Source organism: Amia ocellicauda, chromosome 14, assembly GCF_036373705.1.
Source record: "Amia ocellicauda isolate fAmiCal2 chromosome 14, fAmiCal2.hap1, whole genome shotgun sequence".
Lineage (NCBI taxonomy): Eukaryota > Metazoa > Chordata > Actinopteri > Amiiformes > Amiidae > Amia > Amia ocellicauda.
This window is the reverse complement of record NC_089863.1, coordinates 19,327,003-19,353,709: the sequence shown is the minus strand read 5'-3', so window position 1 is coordinate 19,353,709 and position 26,707 is coordinate 19,327,003. Positions and strand designations below refer to the sequence as shown.

Genomic DNA, 26,707 nt, shown 5'->3' with positions numbered 1-26,707 from the left:
ATTTTTTAAATATTTAAGCGATTGCTGAAATACTATTGTTTGAGCAACTGGAAATTGCCTTTGTTGTCCTGATGCATTTTAAAATATGGCTTCAGTTAAGAGTCGCTGGGTGATAATGTTTTTCCCAGTCCTCCCACAGTCTCCTCTCACTGCACTAAAGACTAATTTATCCTCTATCCTGTTGTAGAGTTATCCATCCTTGTGCAACCCTCCACAAAGTAAGGACTGGACTGATATTAATTTTCACAACGATTCTTCAGAGAGACTGCACAAAGCTGTGACTGAGATCAAGGCGAGAATCAAGGAGGAACTGAAGAAATTGGAGAAGAGAGGTTTGTGTTCTGATCAGCGATGTTAGGGAGACTGTTCTCTTATTGGGGATGGATGGCTAATATATAGCCAATTTCTTCTCCACTTTGTATTATATATATGTTTTTTGCCAAAACATAAGCTTCCTTTGTCCTTTGTTTGAGCAGACCAACATAACCCTCTTCCCCACAATCACCACCCTGACTGCTGTGCACTGCTTCCTTATACACTACGTGGCTCCGCCTTCCCCACTACATTATTTGTCATTTAGCAGACGCTCTTATCCAGGGTGACTTACATTACGACTTACACTAATGCCAGTGCAGTGGATTCTGGAAAATGCTGGCCCAGCTGCCAAGTTTTTAAAGGGGAGAGGCAGCATAGACTCCCTGCAGGCTCCACTTTGATCTCATTATAGATTTTGGGCATCACCAATTCCCCCTGAAATTGTACCAGTTCCTGGAAACCTGGTAAGTCTCGTCCTAGAAGGGGTAGACGAGGCACTACTCCAACCCATAGCTCAGTGTTCCAGGAACCACACTCAATAGTGACTAGTGCAGTTGGGTAATATTTGAGATCCCCATGGATACAGATAACACTAGTCTGGAGCCCTTTGTCTAAGTGGGCCTCAGTCAGAAATCCGGGTGTGACCAGCATTAATGCGCTGCCTGAATCTGCGAGGGCCTAGGCCCACTTCCCGTTCACTTTTATTTTGATTAAGTAGGGGTGGTCCTCTCTGGTAGTTTTGACAATAATTTTTCTGCAAAATTTATTTAAAACATTGCATTCCATATTTTCTACTGTGGAGCACATTTTTGCTATGTGACTTGACTAAGTTATTACACTTAAAACACCTGTACCGACTATAATCAGGCCCCCCTGAGCCACCTCCCGCTCTATCCACAGTCCCTTCACGGCACTAGGCTGCTCTTCGCCCCCTCCCCCCAGCACTGCCGGTTGTTTCCCTGCCTTCCCCATAGGTCTGGGTTTCCATGAAGTGCTGCTCCTGGAGGCTTGGGGCTGGGGCTGGCACGAGAGCTCCTCTGTGGCAAGCTGACACTAGACCAGATTCATAAACTCATTAACATTGGCTGGGTCTCCCTGACCCATCCATTTTCTCAAGGGGGCAGACAGAGCTCACAGGTACCTGTCCATGACTAATATTTCCATCATCTTTTCAGCACTATTAAGCTCAGGTTGTAGCCATCGGGTCACCAGGTGAATCAGGTCAAACATTTGTGATCTGGGTGGGATCCTGGAAACATAAGCTCAGGCGTAGTACTTTTGAGCCCTTACAGTTGAAGTGACCCAGCCTGAGCCAGGATCTCGGCTTTGAGGTGCTTGTAGTCGTCTGCAAGATCTGGAGCCATATCATGGTAGGCTTTTTGGGCTTCCCCGAACAGCAAAGGTGCCACAATCCCCACCCATTTAGCTTGGGGCCACACCTCCCTGGAAGCAGTCCTCTCAAAGGCCAGCAAGGAAGGCCTCCATATCATCTTCCTTTGTCGTCAAGACATGGGAGGGACTTATAGCTCCAGCACTAGGAGTCGCCATTGTAACCAGTTGGGCCGTTATAGAGGCCACTTCCTGCCAGGTAACCTCAAGCCGCTGAGCATGAATACGGTTGGTCTGCTGTTGCACCCTGGTATTCTCTTGCTGTGCTGCTGTTGCTGCTACCAGTGCTCTGACGAGAGTATCTAGCTCCACCATGTTCCCTCCTTAACATGAGTGAGATGGAGTTGCTGGCCGTTGTCTCAGAAATCCCACTCTACCACCAAGTGTGACTGACCCCAACTGTAGTTGGGCCACTAGGGTGTGTCTTCTCAAGATCAAGGCAGCAGTTACTCGCTTCACAATCAGCTCTGCTTATAGCAGGGAGTGTAGGATGTAGCGCCCCTGCTGGAGTATCAGTCTTGAGCAGGGGAGTACAGGTTTCCCGGCTTGTCTCTCACAGTCATACATACTTTTACACCAGTAAATAGAGAATAAATTACAAACAGTATTCAAAACAGTTAAATAAACTAAACACAAATCGAACTCCTCACCTCTACTGTTCTTACATTGAACATGGGGTTGTGTATCTAACCCCTAGCAATGTTGGGAAAGTTCTTCTGTTCTTCTGTTCTTCTGTTCTTCTGTTCTTCTGTTCTTCTGTTCTTCTGTTCTTCTGTTCTTCTGTTCTTCTGTTCTTCTGTTCTTCTGTTCTTCTGTTCTTCTGTTCTTCTGTTCAAGCAGACCAATACAACCTTCTTCCACCCAGCCACCAGCCTGACTGCTCTGCACTGCTTCCTTATATACCACTTGGCTCCACCTTCCTCAATAATGCCAGAGCAGTGGATTCTGGACAATGCAGTGTCTAGGCACAGCTGCCATGTTTTTAAAGGGACCCAGTCCCTTTTTCTCACAGTATCATGGGGTTTATTATTTGTAACAACCATGCAACTGTGTGCTGTTGATCAACTATAAAAGTAGGAAATAAGGCAATAATGTGCACAAAGTTTCACAGGTGTGTTTCAAGTGGTGTCAAAGCTTTGAAACTAGGTGATAATTGTTGTTTTAGAACTCACCACCAAAAGAGCTAATGGATTATTAATTGAGTATCTATTTTAAATAGATTTTTTAATATTAAATTGGGTAACATAATCTCAAGTCAATTGAAGATTAGATGGAGGACTATGCATAATTTTGTGCAACATAATAATGTCTTACATTGTTATAAGATACTTGCGACTGCAGTCAACGTTGTCTGTTGTCAATGTTGTCTGAATCACACTAAAGGAGAAACACATCAAAGAAAGAACAATGTGCTGGACATTAGTCTCAGAAGTGAAATTGAGCATTGACTGTAATTGGTATTTGTGTGTGTGTTTCCAGGGTCTCAGGAGAGAGAAGCCAGCAGAGGATCTGGTCACAGGAGAGAGTGGCTGCTCTGGGTGTGTCTGCTGATCCTTCTCCCTGGTCTCCTGGCTTACTGTGAGTCTTTATAGGGAATTCACCCTCAGATGCCTAGCTAGAGTAGAGCTTGAACTAATGTCTGAAGTGTTATATGATGTTCATTTATACTATGAAACTATTATATTTGAAAATGTTTTACAATGTACTGATAGACAATACTTAGGTTTATTACAATAATAATAATATCGCCAGATGACAGATTATCACAAGGAATCTTATGGGTTCATTCATGATTGGTGATGGACTGTTAGATGCCATGTTATCTGATCATGCCAGGTAACGCCCCATTCAAAGACACTGCAGAGCTAAATGAAAGGACATTACATTGTAAAGTAATTCACTGTGGCGCAGGCTAAAGACCATTCTGCTGCCCCTGCACTCTTCCTTCAGCCTTCAAACGGTTTATATCTGGGATGGTCAACTCCAGTGACAAAGAAAATCAGAAAGAACAAATAAGAATAGTATTCTAACACATCACAACACTGATCTGCTGTCTGCTTTCTGTATAAAATAAAAGTTCAGTGTCATAGGGGAAAGTAATGACACCCCAAAGTGAATGTTCAATAGTCAGGGTCTGCCCTGGTTTCAATCTCTTCATCTTTACAGCTTCTCAAATGAAATCAATAAAGGAGGCAGTGGAAACAGAATTGTATGATCTACAAACAAACTGGACCAAGCTGAAAACTGGTAATTATTTCAGTATTAAATATAAAATGCATCTGAAAGATCAGTGTGTTTACTGGCCACAAAACAAAATCAGAGGCAAGGGGTCTAATACCACAGAGAGACACAGAAAGTTTCTGTCAGAGAGCAGAAAACTGGCACCCAGTAGTTTTGTTATTAAATAGCCATTGTGGCAGGGAGAGGTGGGAGCCAGAGTTGAACTGTCATTGTTTTGCTGCTGTTAATCCAGCCAACCTAATCTTGCATATGTGTTCACATAAGTGAAGGACAGATTCATCCTTAAGTAGTTAATCTTGTGGTTCTAGCAGTAACGCCTTGCTGATTACTTTGGATAAAGTAAAGTCACATGACCCCAGAACAAAAAACTATATAAACATGAGGGCATTCCCGTCAGACATGTATTAAAGTACCCCATGAGCGTGCAGAGCTGAACAAATGTGAAAAGGTGTCCCAGGTAAATTAAAAAGTAAATAAAGTCCTTGGAAACTGAGAAGACCATCCCATTTAATCTAATTTAATCCCCTAAACTTGTTAATACCTTTGTTAGACCAAGAGTTTGAAAAGTCTGTTTCCTGGAAAGAAGATTTTTGTTGTGCCAGAGAGGGTAGTGTAGATGCCAATTGATTTTAATTCCCATTATGCTGCTCTGCAGTTCTCCAGTTCATAATCCAGTAAGCTACAATAGGATCGTGATATAGAGCACTCTTTTTAGGTTTAAGGCCAGCAAATAAAACATCCTGAAGTCTTGTATGGACATTTTTCTGAATTCCACTGGTGTTTTTTTTAAAAGAAAGGGTTTTATTATCAGTTGTCTTATGTCATTATAATTATTAGGCATTCAAATTGAAACACTATATTAGTAGCAGGATTTCAAAATCGATAGAACTCAGAAATGTCATGTTGGTCCAATTTGTTCTTCTTTTATTAGGGATAATGTACAACTGGAATGAGTGTCTGTCTTGTTTGATTGATCAACATAGTGTTCTTACATTCTATATACCCTGTGTTCAATGCTGTGCTCTTGCCCAATCACCACACGTATCATTATTTTTGTATACATTTTTAGTTTTTGTAATTTGACATGCACTAGGACTGCTGTTGAGAGCTGGGAATGTAATGTTTGTGAATGGGGGTGTTCTGATACTAATCCAGGGGTGAAGTAGGTCCATTTATGATGTCATAGTGTGTTCAGTAATATACAGTAATGCTGTTGTTGTCTTTGTCACCTAGAGCTGAGGAAACAACTGCAGAACAAGGAGAATGAAATCTCCAATCTACAGAGCAGATACAGCAGTTTGAAGACAGGCTGTGATGGTGTGTATTCATGTATATCTATGTGTGTTTGCCATAGAGTGCTTTTGAATGTCTGAATAATGTAATCAAAGGGAGCAAGGAGGAAAACAATCAAGAACGTGAGGAGCATAATAAGCTGAAGTGCTATCTAGCAGGATTAGAGGACTAATTTTACAAGTGCTGTCAGAATTATGCATTGAAAAATGCATTATCATGGCTGTGGACCCCTGATCCAACAGGAGCAGGGCCACAGACCCACAAAAAAATCAATGTAATACACAGCCGGCTAGTCAATCAGAGAAGTCGAGCTGAAAACAACAGTATGTATAGCGTGGCAGCAGGAACATTCACGCTGCCTCCACACAGCACAGGAGCATCCTTCTCAACTGAACAATACAGAGCAGAGAGCTCCACTGTGCTGACAACTTAAAATGTCGTACAAACACACTATATACACCATGGGGTGCAGGAACCATCTCATGTGCCACAAGCGGAACACAGGAGCAGTTGACGCCTGCCTTTGACTAGGAGCCAATCAGAGGACAGGTATCTTTTGGAATGTAGGGAACTAGGACAAAAGGGAGGAGGTCTGTTTCCTTTAACAAACCAGATAGCATAGAATTTCCCATAGAAAAATACATTCTAACAAATAATATCTTACTAGAGAAACCCCTTTACAATGGTTTATTTAGTAACTTTATTGGTGACAATCAAATTGGGTGCTTTATTATGGTTTTAGAAATTACTTTCCAACCTACATATTCACCTTTACTGTCATGTTAGGTTTTCCTGCATGATCCTCTAAATAAATAAATAAATATTTCAACTGTGTCACAGAAGCACAGTTTTCACGGACACAGACAATTACAGTGCTAGATTGCCCCTGATAAAGGAAAAAGATATTTGAGTAAAGGCAAAATTAGTTATTATCTAATTTTACCAGATTAAGCACACTTGACAATACAAATATAGCAGAATACACACTAATAATCAATAATGTTTTAAACAGATTTCTGTATGAAGTCCTAACAGTCAAACTCTATTATACAGGGTCAAACTGTAATAACTTGTGATGATCACTGACACTCTTATCAGTCTTGCACTGACCTTTATTTCACATTTTTGTGCCTTTACTCACACATGGAAAATGGATGGACAGTTTCTCGTTTTAGTACTAGAATTTACTTAGATATCCTGGAAATCATGTCAAATTAATATAGCATTAGAGCCAGTAAAGTGCATGTGTTTTCTGAACCCACAAAGTAACCCATTCGTCTTTATTTCATGTAAAGCAATATGACAAGATGTGAAATTGTATATTCGAGTAAGTTGCGCTTGTTTTTAACAGTTATTGATATTTCAGTATTTTTTATTTTTATGTATTTTTATTATATAACATAACCAATTCATAAACATATTTTGTAAAGAAGCAACACCTTGTCACTAATATAAACTATATATTTTCAGTCCAGGAAATATTAGATGGGTTTTGGAGTTTTGTGTTTATAAGAACATTTCAGCACCATAGTATGGAAAGCAGAAGACATTATTTCCATTTGTTTATAATCAAATCAAATGTGATGTGTTGTGTATGAGTACTAGTGTTGTCTTTGATGTTCAGAAAGTCTCATCACATTAGAACAGTGGATAGAAACACAACAGACCTGTAACACTGTATCTGCTTCTCAACAGGAAAACAGGGGGTTGTCAGTGAATCAGGTAAATCGAACAATACATGTAACTGACCATCTAATAGGGAAACTGCATGATGTGATTTATGTTTCTGGTTTCAAAATAATCCTAGATTTCACAGAAATAAATAAGGACTTTGCACTACCTAACTAACTAACACTCTCAATAAATATATATTTAGTATAGACTATTACATTTACATTCATTACTGAAGGTTAAGTGCCCTTTACTGGTCAACTTGTTGGATATCAGCAATGCATAGTGTTGGAATCCATATAAATAATTAGGGGTATTGTGTGTTAAATATCCATATTTTTGTCTCTATGAGACCCAAAGAGGCATCAGAATGGGTTGCAGTGGAAGTGCACTAATCCAGATTTAAGTCAGGGCTCCTCAGCTGCAGGACTGTGGGCCTCATAGGTCTCTGTAAATCACTGTCTACTGCCAATGTGTTGAATAGGTCCCACTGGTTCAGACAAACAAATAATTAGTTATAACTGATAATTCAGAACCTTGTGGGCTTCAATTAATAAGCCCTGCTGGCTTATAGAGAACAATGCAGAAAAATATATACATAAATATGTATGAGGGTGATACAAATCAGTCTGCCTCTCTTTTTCAGTGTGGAAATGGATTCATGAAGCTGAAGGTAATATTTTTTTAATACATTTTTTGTCATCTGAAGTGGTAATCTAAGTAACACAATCAGCTTTCCTTTCATCTTCATCCTTTAGCCACCAATCTTACATTACAGGGCAACTTACATTTGGGTATTTTATTAGAGAAATCTAAGTAAAGTACCTTGTTCAATGGTACAACAGCGCTGCTCCACATCATTTGAACCCACATCCTCCCACTTATGAGTCCAAAGCCCTAACCACTACTTCACAGTGCTACCACAATGTTAACACTAAGGCAAGAAACCTTGGTGTGATCTTTGATTCTGAGCTGAAATTTGATAAACAAATCAATGCCGTATTGAAGGGTAGCTTCTATCAATTGAGGGGTCTTGCCAAATTGAAAGGCTTCTTGTCTTTTAAAGATATGGAAACTGTGATTCATGCGTTTATCTCATCCAGACTGGACTACTGTAATTCTCTGTATCTGGGACTGTCCAATAAATTGCTTTTGCGGATGCAGTTGATGCAAAATGCATCAGCCAGACTGTTGACTGGCACAAAGAAACGTTCCAGCATCACATCACCTTCAATACAAGGTTTTGTTAATGGTGTTTAAAGGCTTACATGGACTTGCTCCAGTTTATATTGTCTGTTGCAGAGTCATCAAGCTGCTAGATCCTTAAATATTTAATGCTACAATAAGGAGGAAGGACTACTAAATAAATAAAACAAATATAGAAAGTAGGGACCAAAGAAAACAAGACATCTGATCAGTCTGACCAGTCAGAGTGTGTTAATGTTAGAACCCTGCATAATACATTCTATTAAATAATACAGGTAATCTGCAACAGTCTTGCGGGGGAAACCCGGCCACTGTCACTAGGGTGCAAGTGATTTAGAAGTCATGTTGTAGGCGTGGACTAATGCTCATCAGACAGCGCCCAGCCAATCACAGCACAGCGGGTGGATTAAGTAACCATCATTCAACATCACATAAGTCTGTTTGGTCACCTGACTCTGGAGCCCTTTACTGTCTGAAACACTGTCTCACAATTGTGTTTGGAGTTTGTGAACAATACTAAATAGGGACCTTTATCTATTGCCTCTACTGTGTCTGCTCTGTGATGTTTCTCCTTACATTGTCGTCCTCCAGTGTTAGACTGGTAAAGTGTCTGACACAATGAGCTTCTGGACTGGCTTCTCAGCTGTGAATGAAAAAGGCAGACAGGGTGTTGTGTTACAGTGTTGAGCCCCAGTGCTTTACAAACAGGAACACAGACAATGTGTGGCAATGTGCTCACAAACAACACCTGCAGCCATTAACCTGGGAGTCACTTCAGCAGCTATTGGCACAGAATTACTCATCTGGCAAATAGAAATGTCATCACAAACCAACAACAACTCAATTCATGTTGCCATAATAAGACAAATGGAAAGGCAGTGCAGATTATATAAACTCCTCATTAATGATGTGCACTGATATTCACTGACATTGAATGCGATTAAAATCGATTTTGAAGTAGAGATGCATTATTTGTGAATGAAGGCCTAACAGCTCATCAGCCTTCATTGTATGTGGTTCAGTGACTCTGGGGATCAAAGCTAACATGACTGGAGAGGAATTAAAACAACATAAATTGTGACTTTTATTTTAAGGCAGCAGTGGAGATTCGTAAAATAACTGATATTATCATCTCTCTGTCTCTCTCACACAATGTTTTAAATACAAATGAAGAAACTAAAATGTAAACCAGTGAGACTGTATTCATCATGTCCTCTCTGCTCCACAGTGGATGTGACTCTGGACCCCAATACAGCTCAGCCCAGTCTCATCCTGTCTGAGGATGGGAAACAAGTGAGACTGGGAGACAAATGACAGGCTCTCCCTGACAACCCAGAGAGATTTGATCCCTGTCCCAGTGTCCTGGGAAAGGAAGGTCTCAGTTCAGGGAGACACTACTGGGAGGTGGAGGTGGGGGAGAAAACTAAGTGGGTTTTAGGAGTCGCCAGAGAGTCCATCAATAGGAAGGGGGATATTACATATACTCCTAAGAATGGTTACTGGACTGTGTGGCTGAGGTTTGGGAATGAGTACCAGGCTCTTGCTGACCCCCCTTTCCTCCTCCTCCTCAGCCTGAAGCCCCGGAAGGTGGGGGTGTTTTTGGATTATGAGGGGGGGCAGGTCTCCTTTTACAATGTGGAGGCCAGGTCTCATATCTACACTTTCACTGACACCTTCACTGAGAAACTCTATCCATATTTCAGCCCCTACTTCCATATTGGAGGTAAAAATGCAGCCCCACTGATCATCTCTCCTGTCCATCACACAGACTGAAGGGGCAGATTATCTGTGGTGTGGAGCAGAAACAGTAACCAGTGAGAGTAATAACAATGATATTCAGACCAGTTATATCAGGTGTGAAATTCCCAGGTGAACTGAAATGACCTGCCAGCCGGAGACAATCTGAAACCTCCAGCAGTCAGTCCAGTCATTTCAATGGAGCAGATCTAAAGAATCATCATTCAGCCACCAACACAACACAACTGCTGTCTGATTATTAACCTTCTGACAGTGAAGGACAGGGACCTGATTATCTCCAGCTGGTGAGTTGTCATGTACAGCTGACCTACAGACTGACCTACAACTCACAATGAAATGAAGGTGGTAAAATGTTTGTTTCTGTGCTGGTATGTCAATGAAACACAGCAACACAAACATTTTGTAGTATAATGTTGTTTTAATGTAACAAGATAAAATCAACCAGGCTACTGGGTTGAAGCCTTTTATTCCCCTCCTGCTATTAATATGTTTACATGTTTCTATATGAGACAAATCTTACCAGCATTCAGTCTTGCCTTATTTATGAGATCATTAAATATGTTTGTATCCTGGTAGTGATGACCTTAGACCCCCATCCCTCTCTGTGTAAAGCATGTCCTCCTGTTTTCAGATCTCAGTGCCCCTGATTCTAATTTCCACTGGTGACCTTCAGGGTTGATCTTGCAGTGTCTCCTGCGCTGATTTACCTTGACTTTAGTGCCTCTTGAGGTTTCTTAATCTCCTCTGTAATCTCTTTGTATTTCTGTTGCAGCAAGATTGTGTAAATCATGTGCAGTTTGCACATCTGCGTATTGCTCCGGGCAGGCCAGGTTCAGCACAGTTTATGTGAAGCTGATTTAAAAAAAACAAAAAACATTTTAATTCCAGGTCATATAGAGAACTGATGACAAAGAAGGAGTCTGTGATATTTTGGGGTATCTTAGTAACCTCATTGACGTTATGCAGTTGCTCAACTTCTTTGACATTATTTGTGCGGTGGAAATAATGCAGCAGACACGGCCTACTGGAGCTCAAATGTTTACTGGGTAAAAAGACACAATACATAAACCGTCAGAGGGATGCGATGAGTTCACTCTCCAACTCCATATGCAAAACTGTTATTTAAAATACACATAGCCACCTCCATTTGCAATTAAATGAAATAATACAATACAATACAATCCCAAGTAAACATAAATCAGTTTATACAACTCCGTTTTGCCATTATATTGATTATATAACATTGTGTTCATCATTGAATTCCAATTAAGATGTTTATTACAGTAAAAGGAGCAGAGAGACGTTTTCACCCGCCTGTCTCTCCAGTTCATAAAACAGGACTGAAGAGAAGATGACAGGAGGCTGACAAACACCACACAGAGACTGCCTCTGACCACTAGTGGTCAATATTTACCCAGAACCCTGCTTTTTTATATTTAGTATTATAGAATACAAGAAACAAAAATATAGAAAACATTATTTTGGCGAACTTCACATCAAATTCTACGTTATGTTTCTTATCTGCTACATAAATCTTTCTACCGTCTTTAACTAGGTCCCTGTGTTTTATCCCAGCTAACACACAACATTGCCATAACACTATAAATTACATTGCTACAACATTGTGACAACATTGTGTGTTAGCAGGGTATGAGAGTTGCTTTTTAAGGCTGCACTTCATTACTCCCAGCGCAAAGTGGTCATGCAGTCTGCTTAATTAAAGCACGTATTGATTAATAAGCTCCCAATTCCTTTAATCATCTCAATCAATCAGTCTATTAAGGTGCATTACCAGGCTGATTAGGCGGCAGCAACTATGGACATTAATTTAACGGGACATGCATCGCTTTATTACTAATTGTCATATTCAAAATTATTTCTTAGAATGTGTAAATACATTTCATTTCAGTTTACATTTAGGAACACATCATTTGTCAACAAGTGAGGTATACCCAGAACTATTTATACACATTTCTGAATTCATAACATGTTGTAACATACAGTCCCTATAGAAAGTCTGTTTTAAAATAGTTTCAGTTAGCGGTTTTGATATCAATTTGACCTTTTGTTGTGTGTTACACTGATAGAGAATATAATTGTACATCTATTGTCAGAAGGGATATTGACAGAAGGAATATGTACAACATTTCAAATGAATAACTTTAAACAATATCTATGCAAATCTATAGAAATATCTGCAGAATCATATAAAAGTGCCATAGAAATCGACAGATACTCTCTACAGAATCCTAAACAAAACACAACATGCTGTGGATAGTATTTAAGGCATTATAACATGTAGGGTTCTGTAAATATAACTAGGATTCTACAGATATTCACATCAGATTCTATGTAAGAAATATTCCAGATATGTTATAATAAGCTATAATGTATCTATAGGATGTCCATATAGTAGCATAAAGGCTTCTATAGGTAATCTGCTTGTTATTTCAATGGAGTGCCAATGTACTGTACTACTTAATCAGTAAACTATGGGCTAGACCAAATCAAAGCTTTGACCCGCAAATCATAAAGTACAAACCTGTATCCTGTGCTGCAAACAAAGCACATGCTCCATAAGGCTGAACTGCAGTAACATAACTATCTTCCCCTCCCCTTGAATAAAGTGTTGACAACAGTAAATCTGATTAGTTTAATTATTTTAATTCTAACAAATAGACACAGAATGTTAAAAGGAACAAAACATAATAATAATAATGATAAGGAGCCCAAAATGTGACAGAAGAGAATGTCTAAAATGGGTGGAAGAGAATCAGTCAGGAGGCTGGAATTTCGGCAGATTAAAATTAAACTTCCAATAAATATGATGAGTTTATAGTGTGTTTTATTATTGTATTAAACGGCACTCCCCACTAAATACACTACCACAGAAGAGGGGTCAGCACTGTCTGAGCCCCAGACCCACTGGATTAAATACAGGTATATAAACCTGGTGGCATGTGAGCTGGCACGACCCTTATTAACTAGGAAGGTCTGGTAAATCTTGTGCTGTACAAAACAGAATGGAGTGGAAAGAAATAAACTCCGAATGGGCAGTTCCAGCTCACACACTGCTCACACAACATTGATTTCTCAAGAAAACAAAACAAAAGAATCAGCCAATTTAGGACTGAATTCTGTCTCATTCCAGGACACTAAGCTCCCTTAATTTGAAGGATGTCTCAGTGATTATATTCTCTTCACATTCTCTATATGGCATTTTCTTTCTTGAAAAAGAAGAGAGAAGTATGTCCTGGTTTGTGAATTCTGGTACTTGCAAAACAGGCTTTTAAGAAAAATTGATTCTTCATTGCTTTTTCATTGTTTCACATGTTTAACCTAGATTTGTTACTTGTTCTGTAGAGGTTATAAGAACATAAGAAAGTTTACAAATAGAGGAGGCCATTCGACCCATTGTGCTTGTTTGGAGAAAACTAATAACTAAGTGATCCAAGGATCCTATCCAGTCTATTCCCAAATTTTCAGCTTCAACCACATTGCTGGGGAGTTTGTTCCAGAATGTGAAAACTTTTATTCTAAAGGTGGCTTATTTCAGCACAGGGGTTAAATGAGTTTGTTTGGTTGCTTGGAAATGGTTGGGTTAGGCTGTGATAAGAAATCTAAGTTTATTTTTGGGGTTCCTGGAAATTCTGGTGGGTGACACTGAAGGTGGCAAATGCTGCTTGTCAAGGGAAAAACGTACAATGATACAATTTCTACATGAAAATCTCCTGCTTTACCCAACAGCAGGGACCATTTGACCAGAGAAGAAAACTTTCTTGATACAAGTGAGTTAAAGAACATTTCTCTACTAAATAAAGCATCTGCTTACACTTTTAAGAGTATAAGAGTGTCAACTATTTCTGTTTATTGCTTATCACTGACATGAAAGGTTGCATATGCTACAGTGATAGATCACTCATGTGACAGATGCGCTTAAAAAATACTGAAGAAACCAGCACCCCATGATTCATCACTCACACTGCTTTAGGGATTTTAGCCACTGTTCACATCCTCACGAAACAGTGTGCATTCATCAACTGTGAAATCTGAAACAGACTAGAGATTTGCAAGCACCCCTGTTAAGCTTATAGAGCACCTATAAGGCAAAAGCATTTTAAACGGGATGGTGAAATGTAACCTCTTCATCTTCATGTTGACTATACCCACTTGTAAGATATTATTTGTTATTATGTATGGGAAATTCTATACCATCTGGTTTGGTAGAGGAAACAGACCTCCTCCCTTTCCCCTGGTAGCCCCTGGTAGCCCTGGTAACCCTATCTTTATGACCAGAGACCAAAAAGGACCGGTCCTCTGATTGGCTCTTAGCCAAATTCAAAATGACCCCCACTTCTAGATTACTTTAGCATAAGACACCCAAGTCATGGTGGTGGCAAAATGCTATTGGTTGGAAGGAAACCTTATAAAAAGGGAAAACAAAGAGAATATGAGTTCTCTTAACTTCTTCATCCTGCAACGAGACACAAGACAGAGCTGGAGAGAAGAGACAGAGAGAGACACACCGCTTCCTGCCTGATAAGACTGGCCTATAAGCTGTACTGTGAGGAGAAAGATGAAAATGGGTATTATCTGTTTCTTACTGTAATCCAGCAGAAGCTTAATATTACTTATTTTCAGTAATATAATTAAATGATATTAGTTTCCTATTTTTGTCAAAATAAATTATTATTGCACATCTGTGATTTGACAGCTTCTTCCCTGTTATGACCCCAAGTGGCTGATAAGGGGATAAGAGGGACGTAACATAAAACACACAAATGCAGTAGTGGGAGAGTGAAGGGAGTGCAAAAACCAACACAATATCAATGAGATATATATATAACTCACGCCGGGTCGTGGGCGTGGGAAAGGAGACAATAGCAGATACCTTGGCGTCCAGTGGACGCACCTGACCGTGGCCAACCTGTTTGCCAAGGTAGGAAACCATAGCTTTTCCAAATTCACATTTAGCCAGGTTGAGTTTTAATGATGCCTGGGCTAAACGCTCAAATACAGCTCATAACATTATGATATGAGACGACCAGTCAGATTAATAGACGACTAAGTCATCCAGATATGCATCACAGTGTGGAACATCAGACAAGATTAAATTCACCAAAAGCTGGAAAGTGGCAGGAGCGTTGCGCATGCCGAAGAGCATGACCGAGTACTGCAGAAAGTTATCTGGGGTCATGAAAGCAGAGATCTCAGAGGCACGAGGGGTTAATGGTACCTGCCAGTAACCTTTCAGGAGATCCAGCTTACTGACAAAGATGGCGGAACCAACCTTATCTATGCAATCATCTAATCTTGGTAACGGGAACGAATCTGTGACAGTCATGGCATTCACCTTCCGGTAATCCTTACAAAATCGGAAGGTACCATTGGGTTTTGGGACCAAAATACAAGGGGAACTCCAGGGACTAGAACTCCTTGTAGCAAGACCATTTTCTAGCAGATATACTACCTTCTGTTTCATGATGTTCCTTTTGGTAGAATTAACGTGATAGGCATGTTGTTTAATAGGAGCAGCGTGTCCCACGTTTAAATCGTGTTCCAAAATTGTAGTGCGAGTGGGGACATCCTTGATTAATTCCATAATGTCCTCTCTTTGCTCACTAGGTAGATGGTCTAATTGGGAAGGGAAAACCAGCAACATTTCAGAATTAAGCAACTGAGCGCACTGCTGAGGAGTGTTTCGCAACACCAAGCCATCCTCATCACCAAAACTAACCTCCATAGAGTCAACCACAGAGGCTGGGACAGCAGAGGCTCTGCAATCTTCTCTGATGACTTTACTGGAGCAGTCAGTCTCGAGTGATATAACTTTAACATGTTAATGTGGCACACTCGAGACTGGCGCCTGCGGTCGGAAGTTTGAACCACATAATCAGTGTCACTTAACTTTTTATCAACCAGGTATGGACCTGAAAACCGGGCAGAGAGGACCCTGGAATAGGCAACAAAACCGGAATCTGGTCACCTGGCTGTAGAGAACGTGTGACAGCGTGCTCATCATAGTGACACTTCATTTTCCTCTGTGAAGAGGAAAGGGAGTCTCTTGCTAGAGCGCACGCCTTATGTAACCGCTCACGAAAACGACTAACATTATCCAGCACATTTGTGGGTGTGGAGGAGTCAGTGGTGCAGCATAGATTTAAGTGTCTGATGCCAACGCTCTAGCACACCTTGTGACTCCGGATGATATGCACTAGAGACACGGTGTACAATGGAGAGGGACTGTAATACCTGCTTGAAAACATTCAAGAGAAAATTTGTGCCTTGGTCTGTCTGTACAATTTTCGGGAGCCCAAATGTAAAAAAAAACTTAATTAGGGCTTTTACAACAGACTGAGCTGTAATTCTGCGTAGATATCAGGTAGATATCTCGGGATATCAGGTAGCAATACACATTGCACATTACACATTGTAAGCAAAAACTGGTTGCCAGACTTCGATTTTGGTAACGGTCCTACACAGTCGACCAACACATGCTCAAATGGTTCCCCCAGGACAGGGATAGGACATGGAGGAGAAGGAGGAATTACCTGATTAGGTTTACCGATAGTTTGACATACATGACATGTACGGCAGAACCGTGCCACATCTGCCTTCAACCCTGGCCAAAAGAAATGCCAAAGAACCTGGTCATAGGTTTTCATGATCCCTAAATGACCAGACAATGGGTAATCATGAGCAAGTGACAAAACATGCTGACGATAGGAAGTGGGGACAACGATTTGATACACTGTACCCGAATCACTATCTTTAATGAAGCGGGTCCACTTACGCATTAGAAGACCGTCATCAACAAAATAAGTCACGTTTTCATTGATAACTCCTTCTGGAGCAACAGTGGCAGAAAAACACTTAATAAGACTGGAATCCGCCTGCTGTGAGACAACAAGCTGTTCACGGGTGACATTCAACTGCAAAGCCTGGACATTCGTTTCAGCAAGCAATGCTCCCACATTGGATTCATTTGGACACAAGGGGGAACTCAAGCTACCGTTTACAAACCCTGGGGCAAGAACCGAGTCGGACAGGTTGATCACGTCCCCGAATGCCCTGAACCAACACACTCGCCCCACAGGACGAGTCATCGGAGAAGGGCAAGAGATCAGACACTATAAATGTTTGCGCGGCACCAGTGTCTCTCAGAATGCGAACAGGTCGCTGATCTTCCTGATCGCCTGTCAATGACACTAGACCATTTGTAACTGAGATGTGGTGAATCAGAAATACACGTAACCTCAGACCTAACTGTCGTGGGGCGAGAAATTATCTTAATCAAGCCCACTGCTTTTGGTGGACAGGAAGGTGGCTGCGATTTGCGTTTCAGGGCTGGGAAATCGGCAACAATATGGCCCAACTGGTGACAATAAAAACACTCCAGCTCCTCTCTCTTGTGGGGAAGACCCACTGTGGGACGACCGATCAGAGCCGGGGAGCCGGGAGTGGAGGTAGCCGCTCTACGGGACGATACAAAAACACTTTTGTGTGTTAATACAAACTCGTTAGCTAACACAGCTGCTTGTGCCAATGATGTTACCTTTTGTTAATTTAGATAAGTAACCAAACGGTCAGGTAAGCTATTTTTAAATTCCTCCAGTAACACTAACTCTCGGAGTGAAACTACATCAGTAGCCTTACTGGCAGTGCACCATCTGTCAAACAGGGTTTCTTTTTCCCTAGCAAACTCCACAAAAGTCCGGTTAGGAGACTTCTTGAGGTCCCCAAACCTTTGTCTGTAAGCCTCAGGTACAAGCTCATAAGCACGGAGCACTGTAGCCTTAACAGTGTCATAACACAAGCTGTCCTCCAGAGAGAGAGCAGACATCACCCCTTGTGCTTTCCCGGACAACTTGCACTGCAGCAAAAGAGGCCACGTGTCTTTAGGCCATCGCAGGTAAGACGCAATGCGCTCGAATGCACCGAAATAGGAATCGACTTCTGTTTCACGGAATGGGGGAACTAAAGCGATTTGTTTAGTTAGATCAAAGGTGTCAGCGGGATGAGCTGGCGGAGAAGATGCATGCCAGGCTACCGGAGAAAGTGCCCGCCCCGCAGTGCCAGCTGCGAGGGACGTCGCCTCCAGTTCAAGCTTCCACAGCTGTACCTCTTTCTCTGCCTCGATCTTCATCCTGCGGATCTCCAGCCACAGATTATGTTCAGCCTGCCGTTCCCTGTCCTGCGTCTCTAGATGAAGACGCGCCAGACGGATCTTTAGTCTACCACTCGCCGCGGACCCAGAAAACCCCGGGGAGAGGGGGTCAAAGTGTAGCATTGTCACCAGAGCCTTGGCCTCTATGGCAGCATGTGCCTCCACATCCGCGCTGCCCGCACACTCCTTCAGACCGGGCACGGGCCACACCACCGGGGCCACCGTGCGCATCACCAGGGTGACCGGGGAAGAGGCAGGATCGGGCAACACCGGAGGCACGATGAGCACTCGCCCTTCCGCCAACCTATCCATGACGATCTTTTTAATTGTTTCTTTATTTTGTCCAATGCATTTTCAGTTATTTTCAATGTATTTGACTTTTATGTTGGTGAGCAGTTTTGCTTTAATCACGTTTGTTTTGTTGTTTTGTGCACATGTTTATTTGAAGTTAATTATTTTGTTTTTTGTTAAATCACAAAGATTTTAAAAATTTTAAGTGATTTTAAGAATTGATTTTAAAAGTTTTTAATCACAAGTATTAAAAATTTGAATTGTTTTTATATGAAAATGTAAAATACTATACACAATAAAACAGTATTTTACTATCCATGACGATCTGTCTAAGCTGAGCTTTAACAATGTTCCTCGGAACTGTGAAACAGAAGTGATCCGCGATAGCATATAAATCAGCCTTGAGACACACATCAAGCTGATCCAGAGACGGGACACTCAGAAAAGCACTTAAATCAAAACTTGCCATAATTGTGACAAAATACACCGCAAAAACCAATACCAATAATATAAACACACCACCTGCACAGCACGACACCCACACAAACACCACCACTATTTGCGTGCAACTACGGGAAAGAATAGACCTCCCGGACGAGCCACCAATTATGTTACGACCCCAAGTGGCTGATAAGGGGATAAGAGGGATGTAACATAAAACACACAAATGCAGTAGTGGGAGAGTGAAGGGAGTGCAAAAACCAACACAATATCAATGATATATATATATATCATTATATATATATATATATATAAATTAATTAAGTGTAGACGCAAAGTGAAATGACAAATCCACAAGACATTTATATCTGGTTACGACGGGGTTTGCAGCGACTCTTTCATAAAGACTCTGGTTTTATCTTTATTCACACGATATTTCCACACAAAAATACTTCAGTTTCTATTTCTCCACAAGAAAACCAGTCTCCCAGGAGACTGTCAAAAATTGCCGGCACCAGCTATATTTCAAGCCAGTGCAAGCGGGGTATTGGGTAAAGTTTTCAACTAGCAATAATCGCGCCTCGGATCAACTATTTTATTGGATTTAGTATTTTCTTTTAATCAATAAAAACAATTCAATTTTTAATACTTATGATTAAAAACATTGACATATCAATCCTTAAAATCACTTAAAAATTTTAAAATCTTTGTGATTTTAACAAAACTAAAACAATTAACTTTAAAATAAACGTGCTCAAATCAAATAAACAAAACGTGATAAAAGCAAAAACTGCACACCAACAAAAAAGTCAAATACATTGAAAATAACTGAAAATGCATTAGACAAAATAAAGAAACAATTAAAAAGGAAAAATAAAAAACAAACAAAAAAAGTCTAATGCATTTTAAATTAAACCCAAAACGGTCAATGTATTTGACAACAAAATATAACAAAACTATACCTAAAAAGCCCTAAACAATGTGATTTAAAAACAACTAAATCTTTAAAAACAATTAAGATTCGTTATTTAAAATCTTCTTTTAAAAACAATAATTCATAAAATCTTTAAAAGATCTTTAAAAGATCTTGGACTCGGGCTCCAGCAGGGGGAACTAACCGTCCCCGGAGGTGGGTCCCATCATGGGATCCTGAGCTCCCCCAGATCTTGTATGCGCCAGTTCTTAAAGGCTTCCTCCTTGCCCCTCTGATGGACCTCCAGATTGACGTAGTCTTTCACAAACACCATGCCCCTCCGCGCGATGATGATCGGGTCCAGCTCCTGCTTATTGAACAAACAGATGTTCCGTCCCTCCCACAGTGCCTGCTTCACTGCGCAGACGACACGCCACCAGCACCTCAAGGTAGATGTAGAGATTCCCTTGGCTGGACCGTATAGGATCTGCTGGGCGGTCGCCCGCGCAGGAACGGCGAACCTGTGGAGGAACGGAGAAAACAGGAGCCAGACCCTGTGGGCGGAGGGGCACTCACTAAAGATGTGAGCCTCCGTCTCCTTCCCCAAGCAACCCTTATAGGGGCAGGTGTCATAAGGAGCTATGCCCCTTCTGTGCATGAACACTCGGGTGGGGAGACACCGACTCACAGCCATCCAGGAGACATCTTTCTGCGTGTTCGTGAGGCAAACGTGCGTAGCGTTAGCCCAGATAAACCGGCAGGTTTCGGGAGGGAAATCTTCTATCCGGCTGGTCTCCTGGGCAGATCTCATCTGACTACAGATGGTCTTATAATCCCAGGAGGCCAGCACGACTTTATGGAGGCCTACTTCGAGCGCAAAGGCTCGGAGCACCCTGTAGAACGGCGGGGGATCCCACGAGTGCGGCCTGGTGTTATCCATGGCGCAGAGGCCGAATGGTCTCAGGCTGCTGGCAAAATAAAAGCGGTTCATGAAACTCACTTTCTTGCCAGCAGCCTGGATGTTCTTGACCACATAGGCCAGCCCCTGCGCCTTTATCAGCCGCACAACGTCCGGGACCCCCCTGCCTCCATCCAGGGTACCCTTCACCATCTGCACTCTTTTCAGCCTCTCCATTTTGCTCCCCCAGACAAACCGAAATATAATTCGGGTCACTAGTTTTGCGATACCCTTGTCTGGGGGGAAGATCATTCCTACGTAGAGGAGTATCGGGAAGAGGATGGCCTTTACGACCAGCACCTTACCAGCCATCGTCAAGGTCCTTGTGCTCCAGCCGTGGATCTTCCTTTGGACCTTTGCTATGGCCTCCTCCCAGCTCCGGGTGCCCGTGTTGGTCCCGTCAATCGTGATCCCCAGAACCTTGATAAACGGCTTCACAGGGAACACGGTCGGCGGGCCCCGGCCGACAGGCCATGCCCTGGAGAGGTAGACCTCGCTCTTGGCCTTATTCACAGCGGCCCCCGTCGCCCTGCAGAAGCCGTCCAGCAGTTCCTCGACCCTGGCCACGGACGGAGCGTCCGTGCAGACCACGGCCACGTCGTCCATATAGGCCAGGGCCTTCAGTTGCTCTCCGCCGGAACCCGGGAGATGGAAACCTGTCACCCGGACGTCCCGGCGGATCGCCTGCATGAACGGCTCCAAGCAGAGGACGTACAGCAGGGCCGACAGGGGACAACCCTGCCGGACCCCCGACCTGACCGGAAATGGTTCGGTCAGGTGGCGGTTCACAAGGACCCTGCTGCTTAGGCCGCTGTAGATGATCTTGACCCACTTCCTCATGCCAAGAGCGAGACCCATCCTCTCCATAACAAGCTGCAGGTATTCGTGGCCCACTCTGTCGAAGGCTTTCTCCTGGTCCAAGCTAATTAGGACCAGGGGAAGCCCTCTCTCGTTCGAGTAGGCCACGACATCCCTGAGCAGCATGGCGTTGTCGGCCGCCGATCTCCCCCGGGCACCACAGACCTGGTCGGGACCCACGACTTGAGGGAGTGGCCGCTGCAGCCGGAGCGTCAGTGCTTTGGCCAGTATCTTGTAGTCGGTGCACAGGAGGCTGACTGGCCGCCAGTTCCTCAGATCTTTCGGGTCTCCCTTCTTGTGAAGAAGGGAGAGGATACTTTTCTTCATCGAAGGGGCCAATCTGCCCTCTCTGTACATCGACCCCAGGACCTGGCCCAGATCTTCCTTAAGCACCTCCCAAAAGATCTTATAGAACTCAGCAGGGATCCCGTCGGGACCCGGTGTCCTTCCAGAGTTAAGACTCTTTATCACCTGGGAGAGTTCAGTGGTGGTGATCTCTGGATCCTCCTCCTCCTCCTCGTCCCCCTCATTGCGGGACTCCAACAGGGACAGAAAGTGATGGATCAGATTTTGATCCACCACCTTCTGGTCGTACAACTCCCTGTAGAAATCCCGCACCACTGTCTCAACAGCCTCTCTGCCCTCCACCTCTTGCCCCGAGGAGTCGATCATGGAGGACATTGCAGGCCGCCTCTCCTTCGTTTTCTTGAAGAAGAAGCGGCTGCATTTCTCATCGTCCTCCATGATGCGGACCCTGGAAAGGACCTTGATCTTCTCTTGCTCCTCCCGATAGAGGGCGGAGAGACTCAGTTTGACCCGGGCCACCTCCTCAGCTAGGTCGAAGCCTCTGAGCTGTAAAAGACTCAGGCGCTGGAGGCGGGCGTTTAGATGGGAATATCTCGCCCGCCTCTCGCGAGCTTTCCGTTTCCCCAGCTGAATGAAGTAGCCCTTGGTTCTTTTCTTCATCATCTCCCACCACTCTATGGGAGAATCAAAAAGGTCCTTCAGGGTCCTCCACTCCTCGAGGCGTCTGCTAAAGGTCTTAATCACACGAGGGTCATCGAGCAGAGAGGTGTTGAGCTTCCAGACCCCAGGCCCCGACTCCCGTGTGCTCGGAATGAGCACCTCTGTCGTCAGGAGCCTGTGGTCTGAAAAGAAGACCGCCTCCGAAGACATGGCGGTCCTCTCCAGTGGCTTGCTGAGGAGGACGAGATCTATCCTGGAGAAGGAGGAGCCAGAAGAACTCACCCAGGTGAACAAGGGGACCAGGTCCCGACCTGCGTCGCAGAGTTCAAAGTCCTCCACGAACGCAGCGAGGTCCCTGCTGGATCTATCGTTGCGGGGCTTACTCCGGTCTACATCCCTCAGAGCACAGTTGAAATCACCTGAAATGATAACTGGCAAGGTGCCGATCAGGAGCGGGCGTAGCTGAGGGAGAAAGAGGACTCTCTCTCTCTGGCTGGTGGGGGCATAGACATTGACCAGCCTCAATACAGCCCCCTTGTATTTAAAATCGAGGCTGGCCAGTCTGCCCGCCTCTATAACCTTGAATGTTTTAACTGTTAAGAAGGGGTTTTTCAGGAGTACGGCAATCCCGTCCGCTCGGGACACATTGGACCCCAACCAGAAGGATTCTCCTAGGGTCCAAGTGTCCCGGAGATCTTTGTATTCTTTTTGGAACGGGATGCCGCACTCCTGCAAACAGATAATATCCGCCTTCATTCCAGCCAGAGAGTTTAAAACATCGGTCCTCTTTTTCACCTCAGCAATGCTCCTCACATTGATTGAAATAATGGTTAATGCCATAATGGCTGTGAGGGCAATTACCCGCTCCGTAACAATCATGTAAAGAAACCTTTCTCTTCCCCACTCCTCTCTTCTCCCTCACCTAGCTTAGCGCTAGCACCCATCATTTCAATCATTTGCCTCACCGCTTGATCCTCTAGGAAGACTATGGGGGGGGCTCGGCTCCCGCCACCCGGTAAGGCAGGCAAAACTCCACTGGGCTCAGGGCCCATGGTGCTGGAGGTTCTCCCTGGTTCCTTTGAGGCCGAGGCCCGACGAACAGATGGCAGGGCAGAGGCTTTATGTACAACTGGGGAGAAAACTGTATAGACCCCGCTAGTCGTTCTTTTAACTAATGGTGGGGGAGGGGGTGGTCTCTCCCTTCCCGGCTGTCTGCCGCCGCAGGCCTCCTCCCCCAGCGCCAGTGACCTTACCATCACGTCCCTGATGTCTTTCTGGGAAAGGACACTGGCGCCGACTCTCGTCTCCTGAGGACCTGCGGCTCTCCCACTACTATTTTATTGGATTTAGTATTTTCTTTTCATCAATAAAAACAATTCAATTTTTAATACTTATGATTAAAAACATTGACATATCAATCCTTAAAATCACTTAAAAATTTTAAAAACTTTGTGATTTTAACAAAACTAAAACAATTAACTTTAAAATAAATGTGCTCAAATCAAATAAACAAAACGTGATAAAAGCAAAAACTGCACACCAACAAAAGAGTCAAATACATTGAAAATAACAGAAAATGCATTAGACAAAATAAAGAAACAATTAAAAGGAAAAAATAAAAAACAAACAAAAAAAGTCTAATGCATTTTAAATTAAACCCAAAGACGGTCAATGTATTTGACAACTAAATATAACAAAACTATACCTAAAAAGCCCTAAACAATGTGATTTAAAAACAACTAAATCTTTAAAAACAATTAAGATTCATTATTTAAAATCTTCTTTTAAAAACAATAATTCATAAAATCTTTAAAAGATCTTTAAAAGATCTTGGACTCGGGCTCCAGCAGGGGGAACTAACCGTCCCCGGAGGTGGGTCCCATCATGGGATCCTGAGCTCCCCCAGATCTTGTATGCGCCAGTTCTTAAAGGCTTCCTCCTTGCCCCTCTGATGGACCTCCAGATTGACGTAGTCTTTCACAAACACCATGCCCCTCCGCGCGATGACGATCGGGTCCAGCTCCTGCTTATTAAACAAACAGATGTTCCGTCCCTCCCACAGTGCCTGCTTCACTGCGCAGACGACACGCCACCAGCACCTCAAGGTAGATGTAGAGATTCCCTTGGCTGGACCGTATAGGATCTGCTGGGCGGTCGCCCGCGCAGGAACGGCGAACCTGTGGAGGAACGGAGAAAACAGGAGCCAGACCCTGTGGGCGGAGGGGCACTCACTAAAGATGTGAGCCTCCGTCTCCTTCCCCAAGCAACCCTTATAGGGGCAGGTGTCATAAGGAGCTATGCCCCTTCTGTGCATGAACACTCGGGTGGGGAGACACCGACTCACAGCCATCCAGGAGACATCTTTCTGCGTGTTCGTGAGGCAAACGTGCGTAGCGTTAGCCCAGATAAACCGGCAGGTTTCGGGAGGGAAATCTTCTATCCGGCTGGTCTCCTGGGCAGATCTCATCTGACTACAGATGGTCTTGTAATCCCAGGAGGCCAGCACGACTTTATGGAGGCCTACTTCGAGCGCAAAGGCTCGGAGCGCCCTGTAGAACGGCGGGGGATCCCACGAGTGCGGCCTGGTGTTGTCCATGGCGCAGAGGCCGAATGGTCTCAGGCTGCTGGCAAAATAAAAGCGGTTCATGAAACTCACCTTCTTGCCAGCAGCCTGGATGTTCTTAACCACATAGGCCAGCCCCTGCGCCTTTATCAGCCGCACAACGTCCGGGACCCCCCTGCCTCCATCCAGGGTACCCTTCACCATCTGCACTCTTTTCAGCCTCTCCATTTTGCTCCCCCAGACAAACCGAAATATAATTCGGGTCACTAGTTTTGCGATAACCTTGTCTGGGTGGAAGATCATTCCTACGTAGAGGAGTATCGGGAAGAGGATGGCCTTTACGACCAGCACCTTACCAGCCATCGTCAAGGTCCTTGTGCTCCAGCCGTGGATCTTCCTTTGGACCTTTGCTATGGCCTCCTCCCAGCTCCGGGTGCCCGTGTTGGTCCCGTCGATCGTGATCCCCAGAACCTTGATAAACGGCTTCACAGGGAACACGGTCGGCGGGCCCCGGCCGACAGGCCATGCCCTGGAGAGGTAGACCTCGCTCTTGGCCTTATTCACAGCGGCCCCCGTCGCCCTGCAGAAGCCGTCCAGCAGTTCCTCAACCCTGGCCACGGACGGAGCGTCCGTGCAGACCACGGCCACGTCGTCCATATAGGCCAGGGCCTTCAGTTGCTCTCCGCCGGAACCCGGGAGATGGAAACCTGTCACCCGGACGTCCCGGCGGATCGCCTGCATGAACGGCTCCAAGCAGAGGACGTACAGCAGGGCCGACAGGGGACAACCCTGCCGGACCCCCGACCTGACCGGAAATGGTTCGGTCAGGTGGCGGTTCACAAGGACCCTGCTGCTTAGGCCGCTGTAGATGATCTTAACCCACCTCCTCAGGCCAAGAGCGAGACCCATCCTCTCCATAACAAGCTGCAGGTATTCGTGGCCCACTCTGTCGAAGGCTTTCTCCTGGTCCAAACTGATTAGGACCAGGGGAAGCCCTCTCTCGTTCGAGTAGGCCACGACATCCCTGAGCAGCATGGCGTTGTCGGCCGCCGATCTCCCCCGGGCACCACAGACCTGGTCGGGACCCACGACTTGAGGGAGTGGCCGCTGCAGCCGGAGCGTCAGTGCTTTGGCCAGTATCTTGTAGTCGGTGCACAGGAGGCTGACTGGCCGCCAGTTCCTCAGATCTTTCGTGTCTCCCTTCTTGTGAAGAAGGGAGAGGATACTCTTCTTCATCGAAGGGGCCAATCTGCCCTCTCTGTACATCGACCCCAGGACCTGGCCCAGATCTTCCTTAAGCACCTCCCAAAAGATCTTATAGAACTCAGCAGGGATCCCGTCGGGACCCGGTATCCTTCCAGAGTTAAGACTCTTTATCACCTGGGAGAGTTCAGTGGTGGTGATCTCTGGATCCTCCTCCTCCTCCTCGTCCCCCTCATTGCGGGACTCCAACAGGGACAGAAAGTGATGGATCAGATTTTGATCCACCACCTTCTGGTCGTACAACTCCCTGTAGAAATCCCGCACCACTGTCTCAACAGCCTCTCTGCCCTCCACCTCTTGCCCCGAGGAGTTGATCATGGAGGACATTGCAGGCCGCCTCTCCTTCGTTGTCTTGAAGAAGAAGCGGCTGCATTTCTCATCGTCCTCCATGATGCGGACCCTGGAAAGGACCTT

The 26,707-nt window shown here is 44.2% G+C and overlaps 1 non-coding gene and 1 pseudogene across 1 annotated transcript; one reads left to right on the top strand and one right to left on the bottom strand.

Moving 5' to 3' along the window:
* The window catches only part of LOC136767321 (E3 ubiquitin-protein ligase TRIM39-like), a 260,729-nt pseudogene extending 246,203 nt beyond the window's left edge, over positions 1-14,526 (top strand).
* Positions 14,527-19,255: 4,729 nt separating this feature from the next.
* Positions 19,256-19,401, bottom strand: LOC136769155 (U4 spliceosomal RNA). The gene has a single exon (XR_010822128.1). It is a non-coding gene; the product is annotated as a U4 spliceosomal RNA (small nuclear RNA).
* Between the last annotated feature and the right edge of the window lie 7,306 nt (positions 19,402-26,707).